The sequence below is a fragment of the Coffea arabica genome, chromosome 10c (assembly GCF_036785885.1).
Source record: "Coffea arabica cultivar ET-39 chromosome 10c, Coffea Arabica ET-39 HiFi, whole genome shotgun sequence".
In the NCBI taxonomy this organism is placed as follows: Eukaryota; Viridiplantae; Streptophyta; class Magnoliopsida; order Gentianales; family Rubiaceae; genus Coffea; species Coffea arabica.
The window spans coordinates 20,454,446-20,461,278 of record NC_092329.1 but is presented as its reverse complement, the minus strand read 5'-3'; the positions used below and the strand labels follow the sequence as shown (position 1 = coordinate 20,461,278).

Below are 6,833 nucleotides of genomic sequence, written 5' to 3'. Positions count from 1 at the left end.
CTAGTCTTTTATTTTTAAGTCATTTTAAGTCGTTTAATCAAACTTTAATCATTTAACCATTTAATTGTTATTTTGTTTGTTTCGATTCTAGGTTTTTATTTTATTTAGTGTCTTTTGTCTTGCTTTAATTGAATTAAGAGTTTTTGCACCAAATATTTGAAAAAGGGGAAAAAGGAAAAAGAAAGAAAAGAAAAAGGAATAAAAAAATCAAAGGGACAAGAACAAGACACCTAAGCCTGTTCTAGAGTTAAAAATCTTGGCCTTTCATCTTAGGTTTGGTTTTCTTTGGGGGGTGCCTTTAAAATGAAGACAGCCGCAAGAAAGAACGTACGGGAGGTTTTCGTCATGGGGGGAGCCAGAAACAAAAGAAAAGAAAAGGAAAAAACAAAAAGAAAAACAGAGCAGAAGGAAAGCAGAGGGAAAAGCTTCGGCAGGCAGCAATGAAAGAGAAAAAGAGAGGGTGGATGGCTTCGGCCAAGCAAGGAAAAAACAGCGGAGGGTGAGGTTTGAGAAAACAACGACAAACAGAGGAAGAGGGACGGAAAAAGAGGAAAAGAAACAGAGAGGGAAACAGAAGCAAGAAAAGGGGGGTTCGGCTGAGTGAAAAAATAGGGGAAGAAGTGGAAGGGCGGCGGACAGATAGAGCTAAAGAGGAAAATTAAGGGCAGTGAGGAATCAGAAAAATGTTCCGGCTGAAACAGAGAATCAAGAAAAGGAAAAACAGAGGAGGCGGCGGGGGGGAAATTGAAGAAGAAACGGAGGAACCAAAGCAGAGGCGCAAAGCTGCGATGAAAAATCGAGCAAGGAAGGTTCATCCGAGGAGTTGCTGTTGCCGCTGCTGCAACCGGAATTTGCTACCGCCGCCCACTGGAACCGCCTCTGCTCGCCACCGCAATCTCACCAGAGGCCACCATCACCGGCAGCGAGGCTCACTGGGAGAACCCTGTAAGTTGCTCCTTTCTTTTACGTTTTCAGTAGTTCTCTCAAAGCATGTCTATTGTGGATTGGGGTGGCAAATTTGGATGTTAGCTGTTCACGATTGTCTGATTGTACGTGGCATAGGTATTAATTGAGTTGAAATTTCTGGTTTTTTTCTGTTAGTTTTGGGGTCAACCGAGACCTCATCTGAGTAAGGAATTGCTGAAATTTCCATGCCCATTTAGTGTTTGATAAAATCCCTAACCGAAAGTCCTGCTTGAAAATGATTTTGCTGCACTTTGTAAAACAGCCCACTGTTTGGAGTTTTCGTACGATTCAGTACCTGATGTTTGTATATGGGAAACAAAACTTGATGTTTCATGTTTGGGCCGTGATTATTGAAGTGTACAGTTTGTTAAGGGATGCTGAGTGATGGGTTAGCTGGTTTTGTATTTAAAGATTTGCATAAGAGTTCTGCATCAGAATTGCAGAAAATGTTTTGTTGCTTGCTGTGTCCATTTTGTTTTCTCTCGTGTGTTTATGTGCACCTATGGCTGTCTCCTTGCATTCTTTGTTGCAACAACCTGAACAGATTTTATTTCCTTTGCTTGTTCAAGTTTAGGCCCTTAAGATTCTCAGAACCAGGAATTGTGTATTGCAAATTGCCCACGGATTGTCCACAATTTTGAACATACATGTTCTACGTGCTTGATTGGACTGAACTTCCTGGGTTTTTGACAAATTTTTGGGGCTTAGTCACACTTCAATTCGAACAAAAATCTGGTGAAATTTTAATGCCTGTTTCCTATTCGATGAAGTACTTGTTTGAAAATTTAATTGAAAGGTAGTTTATCTGCATTTGCGAGTGGGGGAAAACAAATGGTCAGTGAATTTCCATGCCTGTCCGAATAATTGATTCTCATGAAAAAGTAAAGTTCGAAGAGTTTCGTTTTCTTAAATTTCCTTTTTGCATGAACCTGATTTAAAGGCATGAATCTTGTGACATTTTGTTTGGCCCCTGGGCTTTTTATCATGATTGCTGTCTTCCATTTTTCCATTGCTGTTTTCTCGCAATTATTCCGTTGCCGTTTTCGGTTGCATGAATTCAAAATTCCCAATAAAAATTCTTTCATCTCTTTCTAATGTGTCGGGCCTTGTCTATCAGACAACTAATTGGGTTGTTGTAAATGCTGGCTTTTGTTATTGAGCAAATTGATGAATCAATTCAATGTTGTTAATGACCTTGGCCTGTTTGATAAAAACCCTCTGCGAAGGTTTCAGCCAAAGAAAACAATCTGGAAAATTTTTGTTTTATGCATATCTGAGGCAGTTCATGAAACTTTCTGTTTCTTTCTCCTTTCTGTATTCTGTATTTTGGCTGTTTGCTTGCATTGTTTGGTGCTGCCCCTAGAATGTGCTCCCAGGGTGCGGTTTAGTGTTAGGATGCCTGCCGTGAGAGAAAGAGAATGATGCTAGAGTCGGAGGTTTAACCGTTTGTTTCAAACAATGCGCGGTTCCTCCTTGGTTTACGATATGATAACGACAACAATATAGAAGTTTCTGTTTTGATGGCCTGCTATGTTCCAGGAAATAAATGAATAAGATAAAGTCCTAGCCTGGGTTGCATGTTCTTGGGAGGGATTTTGAACCATGTGTTTGACCACTGCAATGTCATTTTATTTATCTCTTCAAGTTTCAGAGCTTTGTTTGGAATCCATGACTGAAAGATGCCTTTTCTTCCTGGCTAATATAGTGGGGAGAGGGAATTTCGAGTCATTAATCTCACAACATTTGCATGGTTTCTTGTTGGGTTAAAGTTTCTGTGGGACTAGTTGACGAATTTGTGAAGTGTTCATGGTTGTTTCTTTTGGCGTCCTTTGTGCGTAATCTGGGCTGCAAAAATCATTGGGAATGCAGGGTATAGTATTGGGACTTAATGATAGAATGCACAGTTGATTGTTTTCAGTGAAAGAATGCTGTTTGTTTGGCCTGTATTGCTTACGTTTGGCATGACACTGGAAGAATAAAGTTGCAGAAACTTTTCCTTCTCATTTGCATCAAAAAAAGAAAGCTTCTGCGAGGCCTGAAGCACAAGTTTCTGATTTAATCCCTCATTTTCTGTCTCATTTCATTGTGGCCAAGAAATCTAAAAAAAATCAAACTAATTTCCCCCTCTTAAGCTTAATCCTCTGTTTGCATATTGTATGTGATTTCTGGATAGATTAATGTTGCGACTTGATGCATAATCAGAGGTTAGCAAGTTTTTTTTTAGTTGGGTTTTATTAAATAAAATTAGGTTTGGTTTGGACTTATTGTTTGGGTTTGACAAGTGGATTAATGACTTATTTTTCTGGATTTTGATTTGGGCTTAGGAGACTGGTATCTAATACTTTTGCTTGGGCTTTATTTGGGGTTTAATTGGGTTCAATTGGCAAAAACAATGAGGCTAGCCCATCAGTTTTGCTTGGGTTTCGATTGGGCCAAGTGACTTTCGGCCCCAACAAATAAGAAATGGCCCAAGTGGCCTGATCCATTAAGAAACCAAAAAAATGCATTTGCGAATCAGTCCCTGGATTTTTCCTTAACTATACAGTGGCCCTAGAAACTTTCCATTTCTTTCCATTGGGTTCCTAGTTTAATTGTAAATAGGTCCCTCAACTTTATTTTTCTTTATTTGTGACCTTGAATCTTTGTGATAATTGTAATTGAACCCCCAAAGCTTTGTTAATTCTTGCAATCAAGTCCTCGCTTGATTTAATTTGTAATTGAATGTAGGGGGTTTACATGATTTAAATGCTTCAATTTCATGATTATTTGCCAAATAAATTGGTACCTTGACCATTTCTTTTATTTTGGAGGGTAAATAAGTGGTTTTACTCCATTGGAGCCCCAATTCAAGGGAGGTACACCCTAATCCCTTATTTCTTACTACATTTGACTCTACGTGCCCTATGTGACTTTATGTGTTCAAATTGCATGCCTCTTAAATGTTTTTATTATTATTATTATTATTCATTGACTTTAGTTTGTATATTTCTTTTTAGTTCAATTTTGATCATTCGAAAGGCACTTGAATGCCAAAGTTGTAATAGTTAGGGATTTAATTATTTTATTCATTTTCCCCCTTTTAGATTGTAGTAGGGTCTCCCTAATGTAATAGATAGGGCTTTCTTTGCTTTATTTGCTTGGTGTGATATGTATGCTTGTGTTCTATGTGCTACCGCTTTCTTAGGGCTTTTGCATTTAGTCGTGCATGCTAAGTGTTACGTGCTACGTGTTTATGAGTGTTTGGCATGTCTACTTGCTTTCTATAGCCATGGATGAATGTACGTCACCACACTAGTCCAACGCTAGTTGTGGCTCATTCATAGAAAGGGCTAGTCCAACGCTAGACCCAATAGGCCATCCCCTTTTCATTAGTGCATACTTGCATGTTCACTACATTTCATGCATTTTTCTTAGTTTTTATCATTTGGCATGCTCCTCCAATCCTTTTCCCCTCATTTTAGGCTTTTTCCATCCTCATGCTAGTTATAGGGTACATTTGCTTGAAGAGTCCCCTTTCGATAAGGGAAACGAGTGAGTGTGGCTACAAAATAGCCTTAGCACGCTAGTTCTCCCTTCTAATCAAAGGGAAAATTAAAGTCACAAAGTTAGGACTCCCCGTTCCCGTCTTGATGCATTCCTATAGGATTCATGCATTTTACTCATTCGTTATCACATACACTTCTACTTTATATTCTAACCCTTTTTCCACATTCTCACTTCACACTACTCTAATTTTGCACGTTTTCACTCAACTACTTACACTTTATAATATCACTCGCACACATGCACTTTATGTTATCTCACATATATTTTTACATTATTACTTTACTCACCTTATCTTGTACATCCATTTGCACACTTCCACTTACACACTCTTGTTTTTATCACTTTTTCACTTCACACAAACTCACATTTTCACATGGCATGCACTCATTTCACTCATTTTTACGTCATTTAGGATTATGTGTGACCTCTCCAAAGGATCATTATTGGGCTTCACAATTAATGTGATTGGCATCACTCGAGTTTTGGAGAGAAATTTTACCCCCCATGTCCCCCTAGGTCTAGGTTTGTGCATTCATATAGTTCATCCAACATGCGATACATACCTTGGGTAGAAAAATTAGGAAAAGTGGGGCTATGTCACGCAACTAGCTTTGGCTAGGGTAAGGGAGTGCCTTAGGCTTTGCCTTTGCCTTCTCCCTTATCAAACGTGACCCCCGATCCCTTTCTTTGGTTACGTAGACCTAAATGTTTTCAAAAAGGGTTTGTTTACTTTTTCATTCAAAAACAAAAATCATTTTTGGGTGACTTGGTACACCCTAACTCCGTACCAAGTGGCGACTCCATTTTTCATCTAAAAACCCTTTTTGAACTTTATTTGGCCAAACCATCGCATTTTCAAGTCCCACGGCCTTTTATTGTCATTTTTCACACACGTTCACATACACTCTCACACATCACACCATTATCAAAAAGTGGGGCGCGACAGTCCGGTAAACGTCCGGAAAAGGGGATGAACGAACAAAAGGATGAACGAGGGATTCTACTTACAAAAAATGTATTTTCAAACGATTGGAGGAATAAGGGGAAATGTCAGGGGAACGAACGAACAAACGAATAGCTCCATGTGAGCCCGTATCCTTTTAATGAATGTTACTATCGCTTTCCATTGTAAATGTTCCTTGAATTATTGATACTCCATTTTAATGTATTGTAAATGTTGTAATTGTTTCTGGACTTATCATTTGATTTATGACATCATTGAAATGAACTATTGTGAAACCGATTTGATTACTGATTTTAATGGTTACTCGCTGAGCTTCTAGCTCACCCCAAAAATATTTTATTCCCCTCCACAGGGCTCGTGGCGAAGGAAGGACTTGTAGTACTTGTTCACGTGACTGGATGGCATATATCTTATATAATTTGGATTTGGAATCATTTTATGTATAGTTGAGAATCGTTTCCGCTTCGCTTATGACATGTAATTATTGGAGACTTAGATGTATGTTTGTGGACCATGTGATGTATATTTGAGATTTATATTGTAATTCATTTAAGGATTGTAGTGAACGACTGAGTCCCGGCGAGAGCTGGGCAGGCGACCCGCCGAACCCTGGGGTACGCCCTAGGGAGAGGTGGGGCTGTCACACAGATCGTACGGGATCAAAACGGAAAAATGCACGGTCAGAGGCTGACTTCAAAACGCAGCACAAACTAATGTTCAAAACAGGCATGAGTGTTTTGTCTATAACTCAGGATACACTAATCCGTTTGACCTGAAATTTTACAGGCATATTCAGGACATATGAGGCTACAACTTTCATGTTTTGAGGAACTTCTGAATCCATACGTAACATCAAGAAAAGTGAAGCCAAAGTTCGGATGCTGAACTGCCCAAGTTTTCAAGATTTGCCGGTTTTGCGCGCCGCAACCGCACGGTCCGTTTCTATGGTTCTTATACAAGTTTCCAACCAAATTCCTACCAATGAAACACACATATACCAGCTTCTAAAAGGTCTATTAATGGTCTGAAATTCTCTCCTTATTTTACCACAAAATTACCAAACACGAACCATAATCCCTAACCTAACTTCATTTGCACTAAGGAACTTGATCTAACACCCAACTAACCAAATCCTAACCAACTAAACATTAGCCAAGCTAAACTAACCTAAGAAAGCCTAGGGTTTATTAACCCAAATCAGTTTTTTTCCACCAACTCATCAACCCAAAGAAACCAATCATCAAACACAACCACTACAATCTTCATAGCACAAAATTAAAGCTAATTAACTTATTTAGCATGAAACCCTAATTCTTTCATAAGCTTAATCAAAATTTCAGGAACATCATCATCATAA

General features: G+C 38.8%; 1 long non-coding RNA gene across 1 annotated transcript; it reads left to right on the top strand.

Moving 5' to 3' along the window:
• Window positions 1-344: 344 nt before the first annotated feature.
• On the top strand, window positions 345-6,029 carry LOC140016242 (uncharacterized). The gene is made up of 2 exons (XR_011822583.1): window positions 345-3,821; window positions 5,829-6,029. It is a non-coding gene; the product is annotated as an uncharacterized lncRNA (long non-coding RNA).
• The last annotated feature ends 804 nt before the right edge of the window (window positions 6,030-6,833 follow it).